Source organism: Pinus tabuliformis, chromosome 8 (genome assembly GCF_031772625.1).
Source record: "Pinus tabuliformis cultivar Carrire ecotype Pingquan chromosome 8, CPIR1, whole genome shotgun sequence".
Classification (NCBI taxonomy): Eukaryota; Viridiplantae; Streptophyta; class Pinopsida; order Pinales; family Pinaceae; genus Pinus; species Pinus tabuliformis.
This window is the reverse complement of record NC_142294.1, coordinates 372,621,883-372,636,738: the sequence shown is the minus strand read 5'-3', so window position 1 is coordinate 372,636,738 and position 14,856 is coordinate 372,621,883.

Genomic DNA, 14,856 nt, shown 5'->3' with positions numbered 1-14,856 from the left:
ATCACAGAGTTGTGTGGTCTCACAGAGTACCAACTCTGGAGGATCAAACATCTCTTGCGCAAGTTGAGGAGCAAGTGATTGTGACTGATGTGAACAAGCATCTAGTTTCCTTGGCCGATGCAACCAGAGTGTATGCTAAAGCCACTAGCTCAAGTGTTCGCTTTCTGATAGCTGAGAATGAGCGAAGGGTAAAGGAACTACAAGTGGCCAAGCAAGGAGGAGACTTGGTGACAATGTCTACTCTAGCTAAACTGAAGAAGGCAATACTAGATGAAGTATTAACCCTTGCACAGTTATGCGAGCATTGTACTCCAAATTTGGTACTGTGCATAAGGTAGTCGTCCATCTCAACGAATGGCAGAAGCGATGTGCTAGAAGAGCATGCATCTTGATGAACGTACATGCTTGAAAGGTCCCTATAATGCTAGTGATTACCCCATTACTATTGTAGTTGTATCCCTTATTAACATTGTTGTGCCCCTATTTCCCCCATATTTTTATTATTGTGCCCCATAGAATCCCTCTATTGTTATTTTTGTGGCTTTATATTATTATTGTTACGTTGGATGGGTTATATTGTGACTCCTTAGACTCCTATATATAGAAAGGAGGTTTTGTCATTTGAATCATCAAATAATTATTCATTTATGAAATGTAAAGGAGGTTGCCCCCTCGAAGAGGCTAAATTCTAAGGCGTGGATTTATCTTTTCTATCTTTTCTTGAGCTGGTTTCATAACATTTGGTATCAGAGCTTTCAGGTTCCTTACTAGGTGTTTGCATTTTCTTTCCTTGGGGCATCAGTTACCAATAATAATTCTTTACTATTCCCTTTGAATTCCTTCAAACCAAGCTTAGCAAAAATAAAAATAAAAAACTACACACCTTTTTTCACTTTGTAGAAGCCTGATATTGAATCTGATGTATCTCTGTAATTTCAGATCATCCAGTTCTAAAATTGTGATTTGTAGTATCCTTCTGTGTCCTCTTTCCAATGCCACCAGTCTGATCCAAATTGGATTCTCCAAGGAAGAGTTATGCAAAATCTCCCACAGTGACCTTCTTATAGACTAGTTTAGTAGAGCAAACTTGTACGACGTGCCACGAGTCACTGTTTCAACCTTTGGCTCTGAAAAAATATATACAAGAAACTACAATCCGTCCTATTTCTGTACCTTCTTATGAAATTTCAATCCAATGCCCAAAAAGAAAGTTACGGCGATTTTCCCCAGGTCACCTGTTTGGAATGTAATTCAGGAGTCTGCAAGAAGACCAACTTCCTTAGATCATATCTCTGTAAATATAGTGCGAAAAGTTCTGAAATTTGGATCCAAGATTCAGCGTGATGTCTTCTCAAATGGGTTCTTTTTTTTAGCTTTTGCAACATCACAGAAAAAAGTTATAGCGAAAATTCCACAATGACCTGTTGGGAGCAGCGAAACCCTAGAATCCAAAGCTCTAATACCAAATCCATTGACCTGCTCATGAGGAAGCTCTGGTTCATCATAGGGTGATACTAGTATTTTTTGATGATATACTAATCTACAGCAAGTCTTGGAAGGATCATGTTGAACATGTTGACAGGGTGCTACAACTATTGGAGGAGAAACAATTATATGCAAAAAGATCCAAATGTTTCTTTGGAGTACAAGAGGTGGAATATCTGGGTCATATTGTATCTCATGAAGCAGTTAAGGTAGACCCTAGCAAAATTAAAGCCATTAAGGAATGGAAAATCCCCACATCCATAAAGGATCTGTGAGGATTTCTCGAGTTGACAGGGTATTATCACAAGTTTGTTAAGAATTATGGGATAATAGCAGCACCTATAACAACATTATTGAAGAAAGATGCATTTTCATGGACTCCAGAAGAAACAAAGGCCTTCGAAAATGTTAAAGATGCAATGTGCCAAGCACCGGTCTTAGCTACGCCAGATTTCACAAAACCTTTATTATGGAATGTGATGCTTCAGGAAATGGAATTGGTGCTATTTTAATGCAAGATGAAAGACCCATTTCTTTTGAAAGTTGTCCAATCAAGGGAAAGTTTTTACACAAAGCTATTTATGAGAAGGAAATGTTGGCAATACTACATGCACTTAAGAAATGGCGACCCTACCTAATGGGAAGACACTTCAAGGTAAAAATAGATCATGATAGCCTTAAATACTTTTTAGAACAAAGATTATCTTCTGAAGAGCAACAAAAGTGGGTCACAAAGATGTTGGGTTATGACTTTGAAATCATCTACAAAAAAGGGCAGCAAAATGTGGTGGCAGATCCACTCTCAAGAAAGGATGAGGATGTGGAAGCGTTGTTGTGCGCCATTTCTATTATCCAACTAGATTGGATAAATGAAGCAAGGGAGGAGTGGAAGAATGATGAAGAAGTGTGGGCACTTATTCGAAAGTTACAACAAGATTCTAGTACATCTGATACATTTAACTGGAAAAATGATTCGTTATGGTACAAAGATCGCTTATACCTCTGTAAGAATTCGCAACTCAAACAAAAGATTCTTATGGAATTGCACACTTCTCCCTTAGGAGGGCATTCAGGATTTTTAAAAACTTACGATAGGGTTAAGAAGGAATTTTTTTGGGATGGCCTTAAATCAGATATTCAAAAGTTTGTGGTAGAATGTTTGGTTTGCCAACAAAATAAAGTTGAAACAATTAAGACCCCAGGTCTATTACAACCTTTATCCATTCCAAGCCAACATTGGGAGGAGGTTTCAATGGATTTTATCACAGGTTTACCTAAGTCTGAGGGAAAAAGTGTCATCATGGTGGTAGTTGACAAGCTTACCAAGTATGCACACTTTTGTGCATTATCACATCCATTGAAAGCCAGTACAGTTTCTACTGCATTTATGGAAACAATTCAAAAGCTACATGGAAACCCAAAGATTATTGTAAGTGACAGAGATCCCATTTTCACTGGAAATTTTTGGACAAAATTATTTTCTTGTCTTGGTACTCAGTTAGCTCATAGCTCATCTTATCATCCTCAGTTTGATGGGAAAACTGAGATAGTAAACAAATGTTTGGAAGGATATCTTCGTTGCTTTGTATCTGATAAATAGACACAATGGGTCAAATGGTTTCCTCTGGCTGAATGGTGGTATAACACTTCCTTCCATACAACAACAAAAATGACCCCATTTATGGCACTTTATGGATATTAGCCACCATCCATCACATCATATTTAAGAGAAAATTCTAAGGTTCAAGCAGTGGAACATCACATTGAACATCAACAACAGGTCCTCCAACTCTTAAAGGATAACCTCGTGTTGGCACAAAACAGAATGAAACAACAGGCAGATCAACATTACAGTGAAAGAAGTTTTGATGTAGGCGATTGGGTATTCCTACGGCTACAACCATATAAACAAATGTCCCTCAAGCAAGCTAAGAAGCATAATAAATTATCCCCAAAGTATTATGGTCTGTACAAGGTGTTGCAAAAGATTGGTACTATGGCATACAAATTGGAGCTTCCAGCAGCGTCTCAAGCGCACCCAGTTTTCCATGTTTCATGTTTAAGGAAGGTTATAGGCGACAAGCTCCCAGTTCAAAAAATATTTCTAGAACTTGACAAGGAAGGAAAAATTATATTGGAACCAGAAGCAGTCACAGAAACAAGAACTCGACAGCTACGAAATCGATCAATTTCGGAGTATGTCATTAAGTGGAAGAACTTATCTGCTGAAGATTCCACATGGGAGGATGAGAATTTTATACAGAAGCATCCAGAACTACTCAAGCATTGAGGACAACACTTTTTTAGAAGGAGAGGGGCATGATAGGTCCCTATAATACTAGTGATTACCCCATTACTATTGTAGTTGTATCCGATATTAACATTGTTGTGCCCCTATTGCTGCCATATTTTTATTACTGTGCCCCATAGAATCCCTCTATTGTTATTTTTGTGGCTTTATATTATTATTGTTAGGTCGACTGGGTTATATTGTGACTCATTAGACTCCTATATATAGAAAGGAGCTTTTGTCAATTGAATCATCGAAGAATTGTTCATTTATGTAATGTAAAGGAGGTTTCCCCATCGAAGAGGCTGAATTCTAAGGCGTGGATTTATCTTTTCTATCTTTTCTTGAGCTAGTTTCATAACAATGCTACTATTGATAACATGCAAACATGGATGATGAAGTACAAGGGAGCCCCACTTCACTTGCCAAAGATGATGAGGGCCAATGCGGTCGAGCTGCAAGCACATATCTGCAGTCAGATCCATAACTATGAGGACCTCCCACAACTCATCACTAGCACATAGTCTTCCCATGCATGAGTATTCAAGAGCATGGATGTTGTGGTGCTCACACATGCGATCCCATCACTTGGGACTCTCACCCATGTGAAGACCAAGAAGCAGGTTCGACTAGAGCTTGATTCATACTTTGATGAGTTGATGCGCATCGACACCAGCCCAGACTTGCCTATCACTATAGATATCATGCACAAATATGTTTCTCATCCAGCCATATTGAAGATAATGATGTGCATGCTTTCAAACGAGTTGGACAGAGGAGCCTAAGCAATGTATCCAGATTCTATGGAGGAAAGGTTCAGGTTTCAGACAGATGTCACAGCTGAACAGACAGACACTAACAAGGACTAAAAATCTTGGCATCAATATGTTATTGTTGATCAGCATGAGGACATCGAGTAGTTGGACTTCTATAGTTGTCTAAGTCAGAGTGATGTCTAGTTTGGCTTGCTCAAGCCATTTTTGTTCACATGGGTACATGTGCATTGTAATGTTAAGTCATGTCAAGTGTAAGTCAAGTGTCAATAGTGGATGTAATAGTCATAGAGTAGGTGAAGAGTCATGAGGGTAGTTGAATGGTCACAAAGGGGAATGTCAAGGGTCACCCCACCCTTTGCTATAAATAGTCCCTCATAACTCATTGTATAGGCTTTTGGTCAGCCAAGCTTCTGATAAGACTATCTTGGAAATATCTTGGATAGTATTGTAATGTGGCTTGGATTCTCCACTACACGAAGCTAGTTCATCTCTTTGGAGGAGCAAGGGAATGTGGATGTAACGTTCCACTGTTGGGGCTATCAGGTTTACATGGATGTATTTTATGATTGGAACTTACACTTCTTTATATAATAACAGGCAGTATGTTTTCATGCATATGTTGTTATTGTAGTTGGATTGTTCTGATTGTTGTAGCGATGTATGTTGTTTAACTTATGTATTTGATCCAGGTGGATGTTGGTGGCCAGCCACCTATCCCATTTGGACCCCCACAACTGTCTCTTTCAGTCTTTTTAGTTTCCTAAATTGTAGCACATTTTACTATTTTTAGCAGTTTTTCGGGTCCTGAACTTCCGGAACCATTTTGAGGCCCTAAACGACGTTTTTTTGGGATTCTGGGGCAACATGGGTCCATGGACCGATGTTGCCTCCCAAAGTGGCAGTACTCGGATAGATCTTTCTAACGAGCTATCCTACGCGTCAAACGGAGATCTTATGCCAAAGTTACGACCCCAAGAAATTGATGTACCAATTTACCCAAACGGGGCCCACAATTTGGCGTTTCATCTTCTAGGGTTAGGTTTTGGAATGTTAAGGGTTTTCCATTGTTTCTCAACAATAAATAGGCCTTCGAGCCTCATTGTAACACAATTCAGAATAGTTCAGAGGCATGTAGCCACACATCTCTTCTCAGAGATAAGCTACCATCGCCCTAGCTGGTTTATTTCCATTTCTGGTTGTAAGCATATTTCAGTATTTTCCATTAATGAAATGAAGCATTATTTCCGCAGCATCTCTGTGTTTATGGTTATTGCATCTCTATATTTATGGTTATCTTTGTAATCTATTGTGTTCCCATCTAAATCCGGATCAGTATTTTTGTATGAACTACTTTGTATGCAATTATATGAATATTATTGTAGATGTGTTGTTGGTTTGACCATCAATTTGGATTGTTGGCTGACCTGATTTCTAGCTTGTGATGCATCTTCGCTCATGCTTTCCCTTCCTAGCTGAGTCCTGTTACAGGTTTCTAAGGGGCGCACTCATCCCAATACACCTGTGTTAGAACACCTCTCATGCACCTTCCTTAACTCACTGTAGTAGTCACACCCTTCCTACTGACAGAGTTATCTTACTTGCCTCTGTGCAACATCACGGTCAAGGTATTGCTTTACGAACCACTACTGAGACTCCTACACCAAACGGTTTGAGGTCTAATTGGGACTTCTTACTGGGGAGATCCCCTTGACATGTTGGTGGGTCCAGCACCGTCAATAGATTCCTTTGTCAAAAACTAAGTAGAAAATCCTCGTCACATAGTCGCCTCCCTTCTTTGATAGGAGATTTTCCACTTGATTCTACTCTCTATAGACATTATTAGAGGCCAGTCTTTGAAATGTATTCATAAAATATCTTATGTGTTGCATCCAAAATGTAAGGGAAGGTGGTCCAAATTTTTTTCTCAATTGTACCCAATCTAGGATCATCTTGGAATCTCCAAATAGGTAAATCTTCAATTGCAAGCCAGTTAGCACATAGAAGAGCCCCTAAGAGTATGATTAGCTCAACTCTATTATTTGATCCTGTGCCATTATACCAACTGAAATGGAAGGTGTTGTCTGGCTTCAAAACCAAATGTGTCCCACTTCCACAAACCCTGTTGGTGGATTCTCCATAAAAAAAATAAAAAATAAAAAAAAGATAAAAAAAAAGTATGACCATAGCTCCATGAGTCGAAAATTTCTTCTAGGTTGTTCCTCCTTCATTAGCTATATCTCCACAAAATATGCAAATATCTTTAAATAGGTGTCTCTAGTATTTGGTTCTGTTTGTTCAAAAATCTTCTCATTCCTACTTCTCCATATGCCCCACAAAATATAGAAAGGAAAGGAACGATATGTCTTGAAACCTTCAAACCATTGAGTGATACATCTCTAAATGGAAATCATGTTCTATATTACATGTATCTTAATTGTTTGGAAAAGCCCACTCCATACTGAGATTGCAAAAGGACATGTTAGAAATAGATGTTCCATGTCTTCTAAATCTTCTTTGCATAAAGAGCATCTTCCAAGATCAAGAAAGCCCCTCTTGTGGATATTATCCCAAGTTAAAATATTTTAATGGACCACCAACCACATAAAACATTTTAATTTGAGAGGTATATCCCATCTCCATGTGTTATGAAACCAAAAAGCATTATCATTAAAGCCACATCCATGAGAAATATGTTTATAAATCTCTTTAACCAAGATCTGCTCATTATACATAACACCTTCCCATTTTAGCTTTTCTTTCTTCTCTATGAGTTTTAAACTTGTTATACTTAACTGTGTTATGAAACGTGCCCATTCCACAAATATATCCTATATAAATCCAATTTCAAATGCATCAAGCAGATAACTTGTAATAGAAGAAGATCCTCAATCACAAGAGATTTACTTCATAAAGTAAACCCTTTTCTTATTTAGATTCTCAAGGATTCGAATATAAAGAGTATGTATTCCCTCCACTCCTTGTTAGTAAATTATATATTACAGAGCAATGGAACACATAAAATATTGCATAAATATAAACACAGAAACCGTAGAAAACAAGAGAGACACAAATATACGTGGTTCACCCAGTTTGGGCTATGTCCATGGAGAAACAGCCAGTCATTCTTTTTATATTATCTAACAAAATGAAGAGATATAACCTACAACAGATCCGTTGTAACTCCCTCTTCACTCTCAATCTCCTCTCTCTTCATCACTCAGAACATAGATATACTTAGACACAATACAACTCCCTCATATATAGTGAGGGGTTACCTTCTAGGGCTAAAAACCCTAAATTAAATATAACTTCTACCATCAGATCTCCTTCTAATGAACGGCCGAGATTGACTATGAAATTACAACATTTTACAAGGCAATTTTACATCTATTCTTAGCTATGGGGATGCTACCCCCGAAACCCCCCACGGGGGGGCTCCTCAAAGGTCGCAACCGCCCCCGTGGACACCCCCTGCAGCAAATATTCAACGCCGCCCCATTTTGAACTAGGGTCCAATGCGGTGATACCTTTGTATACAAAAGATAATTAGGCTCCACACCCAACAATCTCCCACTTTGACACTAATTAAATATAAATTCTACCATCAGATCTCCACCTAATGAATGGCCCAGATTGACTACGAAATTACAACATTTTACAAGGCAATTTTACATCTATTCTTAGCTACGGGGGCGCTGCCCCAAAACCCCCCACGGGGGGCTCCTCAAAGGTCTCAACCACCCCCCTGGACACCCCCTGCAGCGAATATTCAATGCCGCACCATTTTGAACTAGGGTCCAATGCAGTGATACCTTTGTATACAAAAGATAATCAGGCTCCACACCCAACAATCTCCCACTTTGACACTAATTATAGCAACTCCACCGTTGCTTCATTTGCTAGAAAATGACTCCACATTGGACCTGGCTGTTTCTCATCTTCTTCATCATACTTTAAGACCAATTGAAACTTTGCAGATTCTCAGTTTCTCCCTGGTTACAACTTTTGTTAACATATCTGCAAGATTCTGGCTAGTCTGTATCTTTTCTAGCTTCAACTGTCCATCTTCTAATGCTGATCGTATGAAATGGTACATGAGCTATATATGCTTAGTCTTGGAATGAAATGCAGTGTTCTTTGCAAGATGTATGGCACTCTAGCTGTCATTGTATAACCTGCCCAACTCCTGCTTCTTACCCAATTCATCTAGAAACCTTTGTAACCAAATCATTTCTTTACTAGCCTCTGTAGTAGCAACATACTCTGCTTCTATTGTTGAGAGTGCAACAACACTTTGCAGTTTTGAGACCCAACTGACAGTTGTTCCACCTACAGTAAACACATACCCTGTTGTGCTCCTCCTATTATCTCTATCACCCGCCATATCTGCATCAACATATCCCTGTAGAGCAATGTTTGAACCACCAAAGCATAATTCTTGATTTGTGGTACCTCTCAAATACCTGAGAATCCACTTCACCGCCATCCAATGTTCTTTTCTTGGATTGTTCATGTACCTGCTTACAACTCCCACTGCATGTGCAATATCAGGCCTTGTGCAGACCATTGCATACATTAAGCTTCCAACTGTTGATGCATATGGAACTTTAGACATATAATCCATGTCTTCTTGGGTCTTTGGGCACATCTCGTTACTAATTTTGAAATGTCTAGCAAAAGGTGTACCAACTGGTTTTGCATTGTGCATAGTAAATCTTTTCAACACCTTTTGTATGTACTCATTCTAAGACAATGTTAATTTGCGATTTTTTCTATCTCTAGTTATTCTCACACCAAGGACTTGTTTTGCAGCTCCCAAATCCTTCATTGCAAATGAATTTTCCAATTTTCTTTTGAGCACATTTATTTACTGCATGTTAGACCCTGCAACAAGCATGTCATCTACATACAATAACAATACAATATAGCTGCCATCATTTTGCTTTTTCAGATAAACACAATGATCAGAGTGACATCTAGTATAACCTTGTTCAGACATAAACTTGTCAAATTTTAGATACCACTGCCTTGGAGCCTGTTTTAAGACATACAAGCTCTTCTTCAACCTGCACACTATTTTCTCCTTCCCTTTTACCTCATATCCTTGTGGTTGCCGCATATATATCTCTTCCTCCAAATCCCCATGGAGAAAGGTTGTCTTTACATCTAACTGCTCAAGATGCAAATCTTCGACTATTACTAGACTTAAAATAGTTCAAATTGAAGTCATTTTAACAACAGGAGAAAATATTTCATCGAAATGAATACCATTCTTCCGTGCAAACCCCTTCACCACAAGTCTAGCTTTGTACCTTTTTCTACCTTCATTTTCTTCCTTCAACTTGTAAACCCATTTATTTTGTAATGCTATTTTACCTGCAGGAAAACTGATTAAGTCCCAAGTCTATTTATGTTCTAAGGAGTCCATCTCGTCTTTCATGGCTTGCCCCCACTTCTTCCTGGTTTCTACCTGCACTGCTTCTTCATAACATTTTGGTTCACCAGAATCAGTCAACAATACATAATATAATGAAGGAGAGTATCGTTTAGGGGGTCTACTCATCCTCGTAGATCTTCTAACACCACCTTCAGGTGTTTGAAGTGTTTGTTGCTGTTGTGGTTGCTATTCTGGTTCTTGATCATTATGATTTTCAAGCACCATCACTTTTTCTGTGATCTCGTCAAGCACTGTGTATTTTCTGTTTTCTTTTTCCTGTTTCTTTTCCTACAGTTCATGCTTATACAAAACCTCGTAATAATTTTGTGTTTTTCATAATCATAAAAGCGATAACCAAAATCATTAACACCATATCCAATAAAGGTACATTTATTTGATTTTGCCTCAAGCTTTGTTCTATTTTCTTTGTTAATGTGGACAAAGGCTTCACAACCAAAAGTCTTTAAAAAAAAATAGTTTACCTTTTTACCTGTCCATGCCTCCTCTGGAATACCACCATCCAAGGAAATTGAAGGCCCTATGTTTATTAGATAAATAGCAATATCTACAACATTTGCCCAAAATTGTAAAGGCAATCCTGCATGCAATCTCAAGTACCTTGCACGCTCCATGATTGTCCTGTTCATCCTTTCTTGCACACCATTTTCTTGTGGTGTTCCTGAAACTCTCTTCTCTCTACGAAATCCATTCTCTGAATAATAGCTATCAAACTCTTTGCTGCAATATTCACCTCCATTGTTTGATCTGAGACACTTCAACCTTTTTCTGGTCCCATGTTCAACCAAAGCTTTCCATTTCTTGAAAGTATCAAATACATCAGATTTATTTCGAATACAATAAATCTAGGTTTTTCTGGTTGAATCATCAATAAAAGTAACATAATAACGAGAGCCACTAAGAGATGATACCTGAGTAGGTCTCCATACGTCTATATGCACGAGCTCTAATTTTTCGTTGTTCTTTTCTTTCCCAACTCTAAGGAATTCGACTCTCTTATGTTTTCCATAAACACAATTCTCACGTAATTTTAAATCAACATGCTTCAAACCTGGCAACATATTTCTTGAGTGAAGAATCTGCATCCCCTTCTCACTCATGTGCCCGAGCCTATGATGCCACAATGTCATATCTTCTCCAATAGAGGTTAAAGCATTAACAGAATTAGAAATACCATTGAATAAATACAATGTACCAACCTTTCCTCCTTTCACTATTACCAGGGATCCTTTAGTGACATTCCAGGTTTTATCTGTGAAAGTAGTTACGCAACCTTCACCTCCCAACTGCCTTGTTGAAATCAATTTTTTCTTCAGATTTGGAACATGCCTTACCTCCTTCAATAGCCACTGATTTCCAATTTGTTGTTTTATGAAAACTGTATCCATTCCAATAATTTTACAGGGTTTATCATCACCCAATCAAACCTGTCCAAAATATCCTTGAACATAATCATGAAAATGTTTCTTATCGGGTATGGCATGGAATGAGGCCCCTGAATCTACCACCCAAGCATCAATAATATTTTCTAATGAAAGAATCAAAGCATCTTGCAACACATTACCTGTTACACTCGCTTCATGATTAGTTTCTTGCTGCATGTCTCCTTCTTTTCCCTTCCGAGACTTGCAGTATTTCTTCAGGTGTCCTTTCTTCGTGCATTTCCAGTACATTATCCCCGATCTGGATTTGGATCTGCCTTTTCTTGACTTACTGCGATATCTTGGGCTCTTTCATATTTCCATTTTTCTTCCCCTAGTCTCTACAGTCAAATCATTACCTAATGTCTCACTAGAGCTTTTTCGTCGCATCTCCTCGCTAAGGATTGCACCAACAACATCATCAAAATTTAAAGTACTAGATCCAGAGATAGAGTTACTAATGGACATAAATAAACCATTCCAACTTTTTGGCAATGAGCACAGAAATAATGGAGCCCTAACTTCATCATCAAAAGTTACCCCTATAGAACTTAACTGACTTGTAACTATATTAAAGTCATTTAAATGGTCTGCAACAGATCCACCTTCTGACATATTCATATTAAATAAACGCTTCATAAGAAATACCTTATTTGAGGCCGAGGGTTTTTCATATAGTTTGGCCAATGTTGACATTAAACCCTTTGTTGTCATTTCCTTTGAAATATTAAACGCTACTGACGCCGCCAGGCACAACCGTATTGTTCCAAGAGTCTTTATGTTGAGGATATTCCATTCTGTGTCTATAATAATCATCGGCTTCTCTGTCTTTCTGCTCAATGGTAGGTATAGATCTCTCTGATATAGATAATCTTCCATCTACATCTTCCACAGCTGGTAGTTTTGGCTGGTGAATTTTTCGACCCTAAACCTACCATCTTCTGCCATTGCTCCCACTCGAACTAGGAACCCTTCTCTCCTGCGAGTTTATCAGCCAAATAGAACTTCGGATTTGATACCAGTTGTTAGTAAATTATATATTACAGAGCAATGGAACAAATAAAATATTGCATAAATATAAACACCGAAACCGCATAAAACAAGAGAGACACATATATACGTGGTTCACCCAGTTTGGGCTACGTCCACGAAGAAATAGCTAGTCCTTCTTTTTATATTATCCACCAAACTGAAGAGATGCAACCTACAAAAAATTTACTGTAACTCCCTCTTCGCTCTCAATCTCCTCTCTCTTCCTCACTCAGAATACAGATATATTTAGACGCAATACAATTCCCTCATATATAGTGAAGGGTTGCCTTCTAGGGAAGAAAACCCTAAATTAATCATAACTTATACCATCAGATCTCCGCCTAATGAATGGCCTAGCTTGCCCCCCCTGGACCCCCTGCAGCAAATATTTTATGGGCAGAAACTGGGGTCCAATGCGGCGATACCTTTGTATACATAAGATAATCAGGCTCCACACCCAACACTCCTTTGATATCATCTATTACTATTGCTATCCTATTCCCCCTTCCAGCCTCCCATCTCAGATTTCGTAGTAGCAAATATTTGTTTGTCATCATGAGTCTCCATATAGATGCCACCTTCTTCTTTGGAGCCACCTCTTTAATCCATTCCTTAAGCTGTCTATTTTTTAGATATTTCTCTTTAATAACCTATTACCAAATACCATTTCCCTGGAAAATTTTCCATAAATTCTTGACAATTAAATCCTTACTAAAACATTACGTGTCCTTTATAACCCACCCTAAATCCTTCTCATGTCTCACAAGCACCTCTAAATAGACCAAAAGTATCTTATTTGTGGATTTAGGCCTAGCCCAAAGGCACCTAGCTATAATAGCATCAATTCTTTTGGTCTAAAGATACTGAGGGGGAAAAGATACTGAGGTTTGAGCCCTCTAATTGCAATGAAATCACCTCCTCCCCATTTGTCATGAAATGCTTTGAAGATGTCAATTGTTTAGGGTTTTTTCAAAGAGTGCACAAAGTAGGTTTCCATGAGCATCTCACAAGTATATTTTCCCTCACCCCGAAGGAAGACAAGATCACCATTGCAGGGAGTGATTTCATGTTTTTAATGGATGCCATCTCTCAAGATGCAGGCATACCAAATCATTGTGAAAATTGATTCAAAGGCATATACCTAGACCTAGAAGATTACAAACCCTACTTGAAATCACAATACAAAGGAGCTCACTCACATGTTCTTCCATTCAGATACTTGTTGGAGAGATATGCACCATTGATGAAGGTTGTCATGAACTTATTCACATGTGAGGGAAGATTTTCTTGGCTACATCAATACCAGATAAGATTGCTCATGCACTTTATAGCTCACAAGTCTCTAAATTTGTCTAGCTACTTGTATACGAACCTAACCAAAATTTATGAAAGGGTGCAATTGAAAGGAAACATGCATTAGCCTAACCTCTTTCACCATAGCCTGATAAAGGTTATAGTACTCCATCAAGTGAAAGAGAAGAACATGACATGAGACACCTTCATTGAGGCAGCCTTGAAAACATATATAACCACTTCACCAAGCTAGCAGCAAACCATGTCAGTATAACCCATGGAGGTGGGATCATCAAGCAAACATGATGAGCCTAAATTTTCCAAAACCCACCTGAGCCTATCTATCTAGCCTAAAATCCTTTACATTCCAGTCATCTCTTGGCTGTGATTTCATAGGGAAAGCCCTCTCTGGTTTTGTAGGGCTACCTACCAAACTAAAATCTTGTTATGTGGTTACCTCCATTGGTATCCTCATCATCTTGGGACATTGTGGAGGATAGCAGAGGGCATGATAACTAGGGATTGCCAAGAACTTCTAGTGAAAGTAAGGTTCCAAAGTCATGGAAAAATGTAATGCTAGTTGTGAGGTCATGACTGCAAAGGTGTGTTAGGGAATGCTAGGGCATGCTAACATGTGCCATATAGTACGAAGACATTTCAAACAAGCTAAGATGTGGCAAGTGCTAAGGCATGCCAAGATGTACAAGGGTGTGACAATGCATGCCAGGGACTATCAAGGTAACAAAAGGGAGGAACACATTAAACTACAAGGAAGTGAGCACATAATAGGGTTAATAAGTCATCAATTTACCTTTTCCATGAGGAGCATGCTAGGCATACCAACACTAGGTGCCAAGTACCAAGTGTCAAAGCATTATAAGTGCCAAATCTTCCTCCATTTCTTCTCATATAGTTTCCAACAATTGATCTCAAATAACTTTAATATTAAACCATTCCAAAGCATACCAAGTCATCTCAACGCATGCCAAACATGCTTATAAGACTTGCCAAGTGTCAACATGTGTGAAGTGACAATGTGCATCAGGGAGTGTGATGCATGCTATGAAGTGGCAGAGCATATCGAAGAGTACTAAGATGTACTAG